The sequence below is a fragment of the Chiloscyllium punctatum genome, chromosome 33 (assembly GCF_047496795.1).
Source record: "Chiloscyllium punctatum isolate Juve2018m chromosome 33, sChiPun1.3, whole genome shotgun sequence".
Classification (NCBI taxonomy): domain Eukaryota; kingdom Metazoa; phylum Chordata; class Chondrichthyes; order Orectolobiformes; family Hemiscylliidae; genus Chiloscyllium; species Chiloscyllium punctatum.
In genome coordinates this window covers 71,525,960-71,541,574 of record NC_092771.1, presented here as the reverse complement: position 1 = coordinate 71,541,574, position 15,615 = coordinate 71,525,960, and the positions used below count along the sequence as shown (strand labels likewise).

Genomic DNA, 15,615 nt, shown 5'->3' with positions numbered 1-15,615 from the left:
GTCAGGAGATTTCAGATATCTCTTCGAATAATAGGGTTGTAATGATAGGGGAACTTAACCGTTCCAAACCTGGACTGGGATTGCGACTAAGTTAAGCATTTGGATGGAAGGAATTTATTAAGTGTGTTCCGAAAACTCCCAGTCATTATCTAAGTGGCCCAACTGGAGAATGGGGATAAACCTGACCTCCCCTTGGGAAACAAGGTAGGGAACAGGACTGAGGTGTTAGTGGGAGAGCACTTTGGAAAGTTATCACAATTGCATTAGTTTGAAAATAGCGATGGAAAAGGACAGGCCTGGTCCACAAGTTAAAGTTAATCAATGGAGCAAGATAGTATTAGACATGAATTTTTAAAGTAGATCTGGGGAGGCTATTTGCAGATAAAGGGAAGTCTGGCAAGTAGGAATATTTTAAAACCGAGATAAAAGGAGCGTTCAGCGCCAGCGTGTTCCTGTTCGTGTGCAGCTCAATGCTGACTGAGTTAGGAAACACTGGCTGAGTTTCGAGGCTGTGGTCAAGAAAAAAGGGGTCACATGTCAGATATAACTGGCTGACTGAAGGGAATCCCTTCAGGAGCATCGGGGCTGTAGAAATACACTTAGGATGGAAATCAGGAATGTAAAAAGGGGACATGAGATAGCTTTGGCAGAGAACATTAAGGAGAATCCAAGGAGACTCTACAAGTGTATTAAGAGCAAAAGAAGAGCTCGGGACAAACCTGGTCTCCTTCATGATCAATGAAGCCAACGATGTGTGAAACTACAAGATCCGAAACAAATATTTCACTTTGGAACTTACTGTTGGTAAAGACTGGGGCACTCAGGGAACTAAACAGTGTTTGGCCTGACTACTATTGGAATACTGTGTGCAATTCTGGTCTCAATGCCATTGGAAGGATGTCGTGGAAAATGAAAGGGTTCAGAAGAAATGACCAAAGACGTGGCCAGGGTTGGAGGGTTTGCGCTTCAGGGAAAAGCCTGAATAGGTTGGGGCTGTTTTCACTTGAACATGGGAGGCTGAGGAGTTAACCGATAAAAGGTGTTTAAAATCATGATGGTCATCGACAGGGTCAATAGACAAGGTCATTTCCCCAGGCGAGGGAAACTTTTCAAAGGGGTCTAAAGGACAACTGGCTCCCGCAGAGTGGATGGAATAAGCTGCGAGAGCAAATAGTGGAGGCTGATAGAAATACATTTTGAAAGGCATGTGGATGGGTGTATGAATAGCAAAGGTTTAGAGGGATATTGGCAAAATTGTGGCAAATGTGACTAGAAACATCAGGCAGGAGTTGGTCCGATGGGCCTGTTTCTGTGCTGTACATCTCTATGACTCAATGTCTTGAAATGAGTCCACATTATAGAAAATGAGGTGCTGGAGGTTTTAACACAAAAGGTAGATAAATCCCCAGGACCTGATCAAATGTATCTCAGGACATTGTGGGAAGCTGGTGAAGAAATTGTAGGGCCCCTAGCAGAGATATTTGTACCATAGAGAGCTATGTGTGATAGGCAGGTAGACTGGAGGGTGGCATTGTGGACAGTGAAGAAGGTTTTCTGAGATTACAAAGGGATCCTGATGAAATGTGTGAATGGCTGAAAACTGTTAGATGTAGTTCAATCTGAATAAATACGAGGTAATGCATTTGGTACAACAAACACGGGCAGGGCTTATACAATTAATGGCAAGACCTTCGATAGTTGTAGAACAGAGGGACGGTGGCACAGTGGTTAGCACTGCTGCCTCACAGCGCCAGAGACCCGGGTTCAATTCCCGCCTCAGGCGACTAACTGTGTGGAGTTTGCACGTTCTCCCCGTGTCTGCGTGGGTTTCCTCCGGGTGCTCCGGTTTCCTCCCACAGTCCAAAGGTGTGCAGGTCAGGTGAATTGGCCATGCTAAAAAAAATTGCCCGTAGTGTTAGGGAAGGGGTAGATGTAGGGGTATGGCTTCATGGCTTCAGGGTTCAGCTACATAATACTTTGAAGTTTGCAACAGGGAGAGACAGGATAGTTTCAAAAAAGGTGCTTGCCTCACTTGCTTTCATTGCGCAGTCCTTTGGATATAGGAGTTGGGAAGTCACATTGAGATTATACAGGCCACTGGAATACTGTGTCCAGTTCTGGTCGCCCAGTTATCGGAAGGATATTATGAAGCTGGAAAGGGTTGGGAGGAGATTTACTGGGATGTGGCTGGGTACGAAAGGCTTCAGTATAAAGAAAGGCTGAATAGGTTGGTATTTTTCAGTGAAACCTGAATGTTGACAGATGACCTCGTAGAAGTTTATAAAATCATGGGGAGGATAGATAGAGTTAATGGGAGTTGTCTTTTCCCATGGACAGGGGAGTTTAAAGACAAGGCACTACATTTTTAAGTTTAGAGGAGAGACATATAAAAAAAAGACATGAGGCACATTGTTACACAGAGGGTGGTTTGTGTGTGAAATGAACTTCCCAAGGAAGGGGTGAACATGGGGACAATTACAATGTTTAAAAGACATTTGGATTAGTCCAGGAATAGGAAAAGTTTGAAGGGATATGATCCAGGAACAGGCAGGTGGGATGAGATCCGTTTTAGAGTATGGTTAACATTAACTAAACAGTGCAGTATGACTCTGACTAAAATTATAATGTTGTGTCATCAATTAAGAAAGGCTGCAAGAGAAAGCCAGGGAACTACAGACTGATGAGCGAGACATCCGGGTGGGTCAGTTGTTGGGGGTCATTCTGAGAGGTAGGCCTTACATGCATTTGGAAAGATAAGGACTGATTACGGACAGCCAGCATGGCTTCGTGCGTGGGAAAACATGTCCCACAAACTTGACTGCAGTTTGCTCAAGATGTGACCAAAAAGATAGACGAAGGCAGAGCAACAGACGTTATTTCTGGCTTCCGCAAACCCTTGTTCAGGGTGTAACATGATACATTGGTGAGGAAGGGTAGATCACAAGGGATCAGGGAGAGCTAGCCAACTGGATAGTAAATGGGATGACAGTGGGAGACAGAGGGTGGTGGGAGAGGGTTGTTGTTCAAACTGGAAGCCTCTGACCAGCAGTGTGCTATAAGGATTGGTGCTGGGACCACTGTTGTGCACCATATACATAAACAATCTGAGTGAAAATATAGGAGTCCCTGTTAGTATATTTAGGGATACCAAGATGAGTGGAAGAGTGGGCAGGGAATATAGTTATCGAAGGAGATGTTAATCAACTGGGCCAGTGGGCCAAGGAATGAAAGATGGAGTTTAATTCAGGTGTTGGAGTTAGTTAAGAAAAACCAGAGAGGACTAACACGGTTAATGTTTGGGCCCTGGACAGTGTTGTAGAAAAGAGAGAGACCAAGGGGTGCAGTTACATTGTTCCTTGGACTGGCATCACAGGGCGACAGGTTGTTGAAAGCGGCAATTAGCACACTTGTCTTCATTGGTCAGAGCATTAAGTACATGAGTTGGAGATATTGGTAACACTGTCGTCAATATTTCTCCTGGGCAGAGGAGGCCACGGGGTGACCTTATAAAGGTTTATGAAACCATGTATGGTCTAAGTAAGGTGAATTGCCAAGGGTAGGTAAGTCCAAGGCTAGAGGCATAAACATGAGGTGAGAAAGCAAGGATTTAAAGAGGGAGCTGAGGGGCAACATTATCCACAGAGGATGGTGCATAGACGGAATGGACTGCCAGAGGAAATGGTAAAAACAAGTACAATTACAACATGGAAAAGACACTCGGGCAGGTGCATGGAGAGGAGAAGGTTTGAAGGGATATGAGCCAAACACCGGCAAACGCGACTCATTTCATTTAGGAAATCTCAGCCGAAGAGTCATGCCACACAGAAACAGACCCGATGTCTCCAGTTATTGGAGGAGGAGACTATCAAGACAAAGCACGTTGTAGAGACTGAAGCAAGTTACAGCGACACGGATGGTCATCTAGACTAGAGGTTTCAAATATGTGAAATAATTGGAGAGAGGGGAGGAGATGACAGAGATAGGAACTGTTATAGGAGTTAGAATGATTGAAGACACTGGTCCTCAATACAAGCCATTGATGCAGTGTTGGAGAGGGAATAGGGAACAGAAAGATCCCAGGCAGCATTACCACCCTCTCGTGGGAGGCCTGCTTTCCCCTCAATTGTTCTGATGCTCCCTAAGAAAGCACAGGCCTGGACTGATAACTGGGAACTCCCGATGCTGTCTCATTACAACAAAACTTGCAGCAGGTGTGATGATTGAGCCTGGGGTGTGTCTGTACTGTGCTCCCCCTCCAGCACTTTCTCTATGTCATGTCTTGTTAACTGATGTTTAGCCCCTTATTACTTTCTGCTCTGTGCACTGGAATGATCTTGCCTGGCAGCAGGATTTATTGAAGACTCCTGACCTCCCTGACTTTGTCTTTCTGGCTGACCAACCATCGTCCCAACCAGCAGTTGGCAAGTCTATTGAGTCAGGAACTCCATGAGTACATGTAGAAGACACAGAAATAGGCAGAATGGGAAATTAAACTAATGCTTTGAGGGTTACACATATAGAATGGCACTGAGCCCACAGAGATCTGGAAAATACCAGTCTCCATTCCTGACCTGTGCTGCCTCATCTCTCTGGAGTGGAGAATTCTGTTGGCTCATGATCTGGAGTAGCTTCAAAAGTGAGAGACGCTGATAGAGGCAGCAATTAGACCCACACAGTGAGGGATACCAGATGGAGAGGTACTGAGTCACATCACCAGAGTGCCGGGTCAAACAATTGTGCAGGAAGAAAGGGTTTTGAAACATGTTGCACTGGGATATACAAACTGTGAGCAGGCAAAGTGATGGCCTAGTGGCATTATTGTGTGGTAATTTATCCAGAAACTCAGCAAGTGTTCTCTGGACACAGGTTCAAATCCCACCACTACAAATGATTGAATGTGAAGTAAATGCTTCAAAAACGATTTAATTAAAACCCTGTAAATGAGTATAAACCATTGCTGATGGTAAGAAAAATCCATCAGGTGCATTCCTGTCTTTAGTGAAGTAATCTAAGATGGGACTGGGATATCACAGGTATTACAGAAACACAGCTAGGGAGGGACAGGACAGGCAGCTCAATGTTCCAGGGGACAGATGCTGCAGGAAGGACAGAAGGGGAGCTGAGAGAAGAGGAGAGCTGCTGGTTCTGATTGGGTGAAACATCACAGCAGGACTGAGAGAATAATAGCTCTCTTATTCCAGGTCAACACAAACACAAACTAACTAATGATTCCCCATCCAACACTCACAGATAATATCTGCTCCTTTCTAATTTGAATGTTCACAGAAATCATTGGATTAATATTCGGCCTTACATATTAAGAGATGTCTGATTATTTTACACTCCAATAAATGCTGTTCATTTTTACATATGACGGGCAGCTATATGAGATTTCTAATCAGCTATCGCAACAGCAGAAGAGTTCGTTTTTCAGAAATAGTTATTATTTTAAAGTTACTCAGAATACTAAACAAAGGTTCTAAGAACAGATTCTTGAGAATCATGGGTAATTTGTAACATAATTAGATACATGTAACCAATGTCTATCAAAAAACATTAGAGAAAAGCATTCAGACTTAGATGTCCAGTTAGCTAGTTTTAGAAATTAGCTTCAAGGTATGATATTGACTTCCCATTAATTATACAGTCCTGACAGAAAGAGTAGCTGCATAAGTTTACACAATGCAACGAACTTTATAACACAAGTCATATTACTAATCTTATAGCAAGTAAGTTAAAACTAACTGTATTCTGTATTATTAGGATAGTGGACAATATGAGGAGTAATTAACTTTGATAAAATAAAATATAATGAACAGCAAAATTCAAAATGTCCCAACTGATAAAGCATCCTGAGAGGCCCGAGGGACTGCAGGAATAACTTTGGAAACTGAATTAATAAGATACGTGGAAAGATCCCAAAGCCTGGAGAATATAGTAGCTGTTAAACAACATGAGATGAAAGGAATTTGGTAATGTCCATTAGAATGTCCATCTGCAATTATGTGTTTCAGTTGGGTGGCTGGATGAGGAATGAAGGGCTGTAACCACATTGCATGTGACCATTGTGATGCAGAAAGTCCATAAAAATGCTGATTTTTATTGTCTGTTACAGTGTGTCATGGATCTCCCTTCCGAGATTGGCCTTGGGGGATGATCCCTTTGTTAACTGGTTGCAGCATGAGTAAACATCTTCCACATGCCTGAGCTCAGCCTGCCTCCTGAGTCTTCATTCCCTGTCAGGGAAAACACTTCTGCAGCTGTGATGACATTTCAATTCAATATATTCATATATTGTGTGTGAAATGATTCCATTCAGAGCGGTATAATTTTCATGATAATATTGCTTTACATTTGCTTTTTTTGGTGTACAAGAAAAAATTTCGATTATATCCATTTGTTTTTTTAGTTCAACCAACAATAAGTTTTAAATTATTGTGAAGACTACAATGGGGGAAATGGGAACGAGTCTTCAGCTCAGATGTCACATGATGTGATTGTTTCTTTTTTTCAAACCATGTGCCCTCCAAAATGATTTTTATTTTCATTTCATTATAAGAAAAATATTGCTTGGAAATGTTGACAATTTTCCTTTTCCTTCCATGTTAGTTGTCAGTGAATAATAATCACACAATTATGAGAATTCCTTTCCGTACCAAATGTCAGTGACTCTATATTTTGTTCACAATAATAGTCACTTTCAGGGCCTAAGACTTTTCCTCCTAATTCTGAAATAAATATCGAATCATATATTGTGATAAAAATTACGTTAACAAAATTGACATGATTCTTCAAGAAAACTATTAGAAACATATAAATCTTGCATTGCCTGCATTTTTGAACAAAATCATTTTTTTCCATTGTTGCTGAATGATTTTTTTCACATCATACAGCTAAGTTTTATGCTTTAATTTTCAGTTTCTTAATCTTAATGAATATCCAATCAACATCAGAGCAAAGTGCATTCAAAATATTAAGTCAATTTATCTGTCAGGATTATAAAGGCATTTATCAATTACAATAATTACACAGCAAATTAAGTTAGACTTTGTAAAAATGCAGTGTTTTTTTAAAAATTTCATTCATTATTACTTATTGTCAATGCTACTATATTAATATCTATTTGTTCAGGCCAACCCAAATACAAAACAAGCAATAATATCCCTTGCAAAATTCTTTGTTAATATCTGATTTTTGCCCATTTGAAAGATAAGAATTATCTCAGCTATTGAAATTCAGAGAGCTCCAATTATGTTTCCCTGCAATATTACTCTTCATTTCTATCTATTACTCAGTCTAATACCAAGATGAGCTATCTCATTTTTCTCAAATTCACGAATATGATTTTTAAAAATCCCTTTGTTGCTAATTTATCTTACATATAATAATTGTGAAACTGCTTTGTTCTTCAACTGTAGCCTTTCACATGCACAAGAACACAGCTTCCTTGCTTGCTTTCCCATCTGCAAACCTGCCTTCGAATCTGCTCTCGGAGTGAAATGTAAGGCAACTCCATTTAATTACTGTGCAAAGAATTATGAAGTTTTTCTCCAACGTTGTTCTGATCATATGTCATTCTGTTTGAGAGTGTAGTTGCCGCGTTCTAATCCTTCCACGAAAAGCAGTACCGCATTTGCATTCCTTGCGCATGCGGCCCGGTTCAAAGGCAGGGAAGAAGCTGATGCGCTGGTGTCACAGCGCACCACGAATTCCTGAACTTGTCTGACTGTCAACCGTACCCCAAAGTCGTCTCTGAAAGACCTCATTTGGAAGCTGTCTGTCGTTTTTAAACGCGCGAGAGTTGGCACCAGAGGTCCTGAATCATGTTTTGGAGCGGTTTGCACGTTAGTGGCTCATTCAATCAGCAACAGCAATGAAAAAAAAAACATACACTTTCAGAGGAACCTCCGGACCTGTGCTGTCATAGCGTCGCTAGTATTAAGGTGCGCCCCGAGATCTAAGCCATGTTGGAACTCAAACGGAGGAATCGACAGAGAGGCTACAGAATGACATCGCATCCATTTAATTTTCTTTAAATCACTGACGAGCAGGAAAATGTAAACGGGGAGGGTGTGTGGAGAAGTGTGGCAATTGCAGCTCTGGTGAAGCTCCTTCTTTGTGATTCACTCAGCAAACAGAGACGTGAAGGTGACTCAGGCGTGAGAGCTCTTCACATCGTGAACAAAAAGCAATCAAGGGCAGTTAGCACCTCTTCCGGAGTGGGGCTGGGGTGAGGTAATTACCTTTTGAGTTCTGTTACTAGGTTCAGAAACTGCCTTTTAGATTGAGGTTGAACAGAAACTCCATTTCTAATGAGCACCATGGGAGTTATCAAAATTGTTTGAGTCGCTTCTCGTCGATTCCCACACAGGTTTCCGACTCAGTTGGTATCCACGAGGCTCATGTCCAGGAGTGAACATCTCTGCAGCAAATTGCACGGTTAAGGTAAAAGGCACGGAAAGTGTCATCTCGAACTGGCTCCGAGGTCAGAGCATCCTCACAATGTGATCTGTCGTTCTCGTAATGTGATGCGACCTCCGGTTTTAGGGTAGAGAACTTTCTTTGGGACCCTTATTCTGCAAAACAGACACAGTGAGTGAATAAATGCTGCACGGTATGATTTGGAACACGGCCTGCTCAGCTTTGTGCATTTTCCCTGTAGTCCGGTGTGTTTCGTGTTCCGTGTAAACGTGAAAGTCGTCCTGTTTCGAGCAATGGGATGAAATCATTTAGCAAAGCAAGAATCGAAATTGCAGTAATGTCAAGCAGCTCATGGTTATTTGACCAAATCATAAGCGAACATATATTGTCACGCACTCACAGATACATTTGGAGCTGAAAAGAGTCTGAGAAGATAGACTCAGCTTCCCATTGATTTTTGTCTGGATTGATGGGCTATCATTATCTGCTGCGAAATTGACATTGTAGCCGGGCACATTCCAGAAGCTGTGCGAGTCGGAGAGGGATCATGGAACCCTTTACATGTGACTTTGCATCTGTTGTTATGCAGGGGCACAATTGGAACTGCCCACTCACCTTAAACCTATGCTCTCGAGTTTTCAACTCACCCCAACTTGGGTAAAACACATAAATACTCAGTTTACAACCCTTCCAAAAGATCATGTTGCAGCCGATATGCTGCGGGGAAAGTCGTCCCAGCTTATTCCACCTCGCCCTACGGTCCAAACATTGACGACTTCCTTGTCTATATTTTGTCATCAATTTCACGTGGTTTTTTTTACGTTTTCAAGATGTTAATTACGCTGGACAATAACAATTTTTTGGAAACAGAAAGGTGAAACGTAGAATGGCTTCAACTTTCAGTGGTGGATGCCATTAAGCTGCAGTACGGCAGCCTCGGCTAGTGTCCGTAGTGTAGCCGTCTTCGCGTTCGAAACTGGGCAGAAACTGCTTTGTTCTTCAACTGCAGCCTTTCACATGCACAAGAACACAGCTTCCTTGCTTGCTTTCCCATCTGCAAACCTGCCTTCGAATCTGCTCTCGGAGTGAAATGTAAGGCAACTCCATTTAATTACTGTGCAAAGAATTATAAAGTTTTTCTCCAACCTGGTTCTGATCATATGTCATTCTGTTTGAGAGTGTAGTTGCCGCGTTCTAATCCTTCCACGAAAAGCAGTACCGCATTTGCATTCCTTGCGCATGCGGCCCGGTTCAAAGGCAGGGAAGAAGCTGATGCGCTGGTGTCACAGCGCACCACGAATTCCTGAACTTGTCTGACTGTCAACCGTACCCCAAAGTCGTCTCTGAAAGGCCTCATTTGGAAGCTGTCTGTCGTTATTCAACGCGCGAGAGTTGGCACCAGAGGTCCTGAATCATGTTTTGGAGCGGTTTGCACGTTAGTGGCTCATTCAATCAGCAACAGCAATGAAAAAAAAAACATACACTTTCAGAGGAACCTCCGGACCTGTGCTGTCATAGCGTCGCTAGTATTAAGGTGCGCCCCGAGATCTAAGCCATGTTGGAACTCAAACAAGAAATCGACAGAGAGGCTACAGAATGACATCGCATCCATTTAATTTTCTTTAAATCACTGACGAGCAGGAAAATGTAAACGGGGAGGGTGTGTGGAGAAGTGTGGCAATTGCAGCTCTGGTGAAGCTCCTTCTTTGTGATTCACTCAGCAAACAGAGACGTGAAGGTGACTCAGGCGTGAGAGCTCTTCACATCGTAAACAAAAAGCAATCAAGGGCAGTTAGCACCTCTTCCGGAGTGGGGCTGGGGTGAGGTAATTACCTTTTGAGTTCTGTTACTAGGTTCAGAAACTGCCTTTTAGATTGAGGTTGAACAGAAACTCCATTTCTAATGAGCACCATGGGAGTTAGAAAAATTGTTTGAGTCGCTTCTCGTCGATTCCCACACAGGTTTCCGACTCAGTTGGTATCCACGAGGCTCATGTCCAGGAGTGAACATCTCTGCAGCAAATTGCACGTAAGGTAAAAGGCACGGAAAGTGTCATCTCGAACTGGCTCCGAGGTCAGAGCATCCTCACAATGTGATCTGTCGTTCTCGTAATGTGATGCGACCTCCGGTTTTAGGGTAGAGAACTTTCTTTGGGACCCTTATTCTGCAAAACAGACACAGTGACTGAATAAATGCTGCACGGTATGATTTGGAACACGGCCTGCTCAGCTTTGTGCATTTTCCCTGTAGTCCGGTGTGTTTCGTGTTCCGTGTAAACGTGAAAGTCGTCCAGTTTCGAGCAATGGGATGAAATCATTTAGCAAAGCAAGAATCGAAATTGCAGTAATGTCAAGCAGCTCATGCTTATTTGACCAAATCATAAGCGAACATATATTGTCACGCACTCACAGATACATTTGTAGCTGAAAAGAGTCTGAGAAGATAGACTCAGCTTCCCATTGATTTTTGTCTGGATTGATGGGCTATCATTATCTGCTGCGAAATTGACATTGTAGCCGGGCACATCCCAGAAGCTGTGCGAGTCGGAGAGGGATCATGGAACCCTTTTCATGTGACTTTGCATCTGTTGTTATGCATGGGCACAATTGGAACTGCCCACTCACCTTAAACCTATGCTCTCGAGTTTTCAACTCACCCCAACTTGGGTAAAACACATAAATACTCAGTTTACAACCCTTCCAAAAGATCATGTTGCAGCCGATATGCTGCGGGGAAAGTCGTCCCAGCTTATTCCACCTCGCCCTACGGTCCAAACATTGACGACTTCCTTGTCTATATTTTGTCATCAATTTCACGTGGATTTTCTTTACGTTTTCAAGATGTTAATTACGCTGGAAAATAACAATTTTTTGGAAACAGAAAGGTGAAACGTAGAATGGCTTCAACTTTCAGTGGTGGATGCCATTAAGCTGCAGTACGGCAGCCTCGGCTAGTGTCCGTAGTGTAGCCGTCTTCGCGTTCGAAACTGGGCAGAAACGGCTTTGTTCTTCAACTGCAGCCTTTCACATGCACAAGAACACAGCTTCCTTGCTTGCTTTCCCATCTGCAAACCTGCCTTCGAATCTGCTCTCGGAGTGAAATGTAAGGCAACTCCATTTAATTACTGTGCAAAGAATTATAAAGTTTTTCTCCAACCTGGTTCTGATCATATGTCATTCTGTTTGAGAGTGTAGTTGCCGCGTTCTAATCCTTCCACGAAAAGCAGTACCGCATTTGCATTCCTTGCGCATGCGGCCCGGTTCAAAGGCAGGGAAGAAGCTGATGCGCTGGTGTCACAGCGCACCACGAATTCCTGAACTTGTCTGACTGTCAACCGTACCCCAAAGTCGTCTCTGAAAGGCCTCATTTGGAAGCTGTCTGTCGTTATTCAACGCGCGAGAGTTGGCACCAGAGGTCCTGAATCATGTTTTGGAGCGGTTTGCACGTTAGTGGCTCATTCAATCAGCAACAGCAATGAAAAAAAAACATACACTTTCAGAGGAACCTCCGGACCTGTGCTGTCATAGCGTCGCTAGTATTAAGGTGCGCCCCGAGATCTAAGCCATGTTGGAACTCAAACAAGAAATCGACAGAGAGGCTACAGAATGACATCGCATCCATTTAATTTTCTTTAAATCACTGACGAGCAGGAAAATGTAAACGGGGAGGGTGTGTGGAGAAGTGTGGCAATTGCAGCTCTGGTGAAGCTCCTTCTTTGTGATTCACTCAGCAAACAGAGACGTGAAGGTGACTCAGGCGTGAGAGCTCTTCACATCGTAAACAAAAAGCAATCAAGGGCAGTTAGCACCTCTTCCGGAGTGGGGCTGGGGTGAGGTAATTACCTTTTGAGTTCTGTTACTAGGTTCAGAAACTGCCTTTTAGATTGAGGTTGAACAGAAACTCCATTTCTAATGAGCACCATGGGAGTTAGAAAAATTGTTTGAGTCGCTTCTCGTCGATTCCCACACAGGTTTCCGACTCAGTTGGTATCCACGAGGCTCATGTCCAGGAGTGAACATCTCTGCAGCAAATTGCACGGTTAAGGTAAAAGGCACGGAAAGTGTCATCTCGAACTGGCTCCGAGGTCAGAGCATCCTCACAATGTGATCTGTCGTTCTCGTAATGTGATGCGAACTCCGGTTTTAGGGTAGAGAACTTTCTTTGGGACCCTTATTCTGCAAAACAGACACAGTGACTGAATAAATGCTGCACGGTATGATTTGGAACACGGCCTGCTCAGCTTTTTTGCATTTTCCCTGTAGTCCGCTGTGTTTCGTGTTCCGTGTAAACGTGAAAGTCGTCCTGTTTCGAGCAATGGGATGAAATCATTTAGCAAAGCAAGAATCTAAATTGCAGTAATGTCAAGCAGCTCATGGTTATTTGACCAAATCATAAGCGAACATATATTGTCACGCACTCACAGATACATTTGTAGCTGAAAAGAGTCTGAGAAGATAGACTCAGCTTCCCATTGATTTTTGTCTGGATTGATGGGCTATCATTATCTGCTGCGAAATTGACATTGTAGCCGGGCACATCCCAGAAGCTGTGCGAGTCGGAGAGGGATCATGGAACCCTTTTCATGTGACTTTGCATCTGTTGTTATGCAGGGGCACAATTGGAACTGCAAGAAAACGGTCTGGGCTGCCGGCTGGTAGTGTGGCCGAGCGGTCTAAGGCGCTGGATCCAGATTCCAGTCTTGAAAGGGGCGCGGGTTCGAATCACGCCACTGCCATTTCTGCTGTTTAACTCCAATGCTGCAGCTTGTTAAAATGCTGTTTCGGTCCCCACTGTATTGATGTTGAAAACAAAAGTAAAATGGGTTTCCTTCCCGGGGAATTAACTGTGGTGTGGGTTAGTGCCACGCAGAAAATCGCAAACAGCTCTGCTGTTCCAGGCAATTTGTGCGTTCACTGGAACCGAATGGAGACTATTATTCCATCGCTGTTGTGATGAAACACTGCAGAAACGAACGACTTCCTTACGTTTGCTCCGACTGACCATACTCCGTGAAATTTTCCCAGACCCTCAGTTGAGGATTTTTGCTGCTGGAAGTTACCTCAGAAACCCCGTTAACTGGTAATGTGGTGACTCGACTCGTCGTTATTTGGTTTTATGGCCAATTGGAAAATCGATCCAATGAATTTCGATGTCATATGTTATTGAATTTCTCCCATTTCCTATATTTCCGTTTAGGAGACATCGGAAGGGAAAGGGAATCTAATCGAGACTTTGATTGGTGAAATTCACTTTTTATGGCCCGTTCTTATTATGTTCTTTCTTTCTCTCTTTTCGGCATTGTCTGGGAAGTGTTGGTGCACTAAGGCTGCAGTATGTTTGAAAGAGTAGTTTGGAATTGCCCTGTTGTTAGTTGTGAGATTACTTTATGACTCATGCCCTCGGACTGTCTCACATTTAGCATTCATGCATCTCTGTGTCTGAAAATGCATTCGGCATGCCAGTTTTGTTTGTGTTCCGTGTTAAATGCTTACTGTTTTGCGATTCGCTCAGTACATTACGAGTTAACAGGGTTTCTGAGGTAACTTCCAGCAGCAAAAATCCTCAACTGAGGGTCTGGGAAAATTTCACGGAGTATGGTCAGTCGGAGCAACAGTAAGGAAGTCGTTCGTTTCTGCAGTGTTTCACAATAATAGCTTTCCCGTGAGCAGTCGAACAGATTAAACGATTGTGCCACAGACTGCGACGGCAAGCTCTGCTAAAAAGTAATCCTTTAAAGCCGGTGTAAGCAACACGACGTTATTGGGGTACACCGCGTGGAATCAGATACTTCGGTGTATCTCGTCCATGCTCACCACATAGCCAAAATTAAACAAGACCCGTTCCCCAGCATTTGGCCCGAATCCCGCTAAAACCATCCTATCCAGAGACTCATCCGATTACCTTTGCAATTTTCTGAGTGTAAAAGCCTCCTCCACTTCCTCTGTTAGCTCATTCCAAACACGCACAACCTTCTGTGTGGGAAATGTGCCTCAGGTCCTTTGTCAATTTCAGCCCACTCACCTTAAACCTATGCTCTCGAGTTTTCAACTCACCCCAACTTGGGTAAAACACATAAATACTCAGTTTACAACCCTTCCAAAAGATCATGTTGCAGCCGATATGCTGCGGGGAAAGTCGTCCAAGCTTATTCCACCTCGCCCTACGGTCCAAACATTGACGACTTCCTTGTCTATATTTTGTCATCAATTTCACGTGGTTTTTTTTACGTTTTCAAGATGTTAATTACGCTGGACAATAACAATTTTTTGGAAACAGAAAGGTGAAACGTAGAATGGCTTCAACTTTCAGTGGTGGATGCCATTAAGCTGCAGTACGGCAGCCTCGGCTAGTGTCCGTAGTGCAGCCGCCTTCGCGTTCGAAACTGGGCAGAAACTGCTTTGTTCTTCAACTGCAGCCTTTCACATGCACAAGAACACAGCTTCCTTGCTTGCTTTCCCATCTGCAAACCTGCCTTCGAATCTGCTCTCGGAGTGAAATGTAAGGCAACTCCATTTAATTACTGTGCAAAGAATTATAAAGTTTTTCTCCAACCTGGTTCTGATCATATGCCATTCTGTTTGAGAGTGTCGTTGCCGCGTTCCAATCCTTCCACGAAAAGCAGTACCGCATTTGCATTCCTTGCGCAGGCGGCCCGGTTCAAAGGCAGGGAAGAAGCTGATGCGCTGGTGTCACAGCGCACCACGAATTCCTGAACTTGTCTGACTGTCAACCGTACCCCAAAGTCGTCTCTGAAAGGCCTCATTTGGAAGCTGTCTGTCGTTATTCAACGCGCGAGAGTTGGCACCAGAGGTCCTGAATCATGTTTTGGAGCGGTTTGCACGTTTGTGGCTCATTCAATCAGCAACAGCAATGAAAAAAAAACATACACTTTCAGAGGAACCTCCGGACCTGTGCTGTCATAGCGTCGCTAGTATTAAGGTGCGCCCCGAGATCTAAGCCATGTTGGAACTCAAACGGAGGAATCGACAGAGAGGCTACAGAATGACATCGCATCCATTTAATTTTCTTTAAATCACTGACGAGCAGGAAAATGTAAACGGGGAGGGTGTGTGGAGAAGTGTGGCAATTGCAGCTCTGGTGAAGCTCCTTCTTTGTGATTCACTCAGCAAACAGAGACGTGAAGGTGACTCAGGCGTGAGAGCTCTTCATTTCGTGAACAAAAAGCAATCAAGG

At 43.6% G+C, this 15,615-nt stretch overlaps 1 non-coding gene across 1 annotated transcript; it reads left to right on the top strand.

Moving 5' to 3' along the window:
- Positions 1–13,074: 13,074 nt before the first annotated feature.
- On the top strand, positions 13,075–13,156 carry trnal-cag (transfer RNA leucine (anticodon CAG)). The gene has a single exon. It is a non-coding gene; the product is annotated as a tRNA-Leu (tRNA).
- Positions 13,157–15,615: the final 2,459 nt, after the last annotated feature.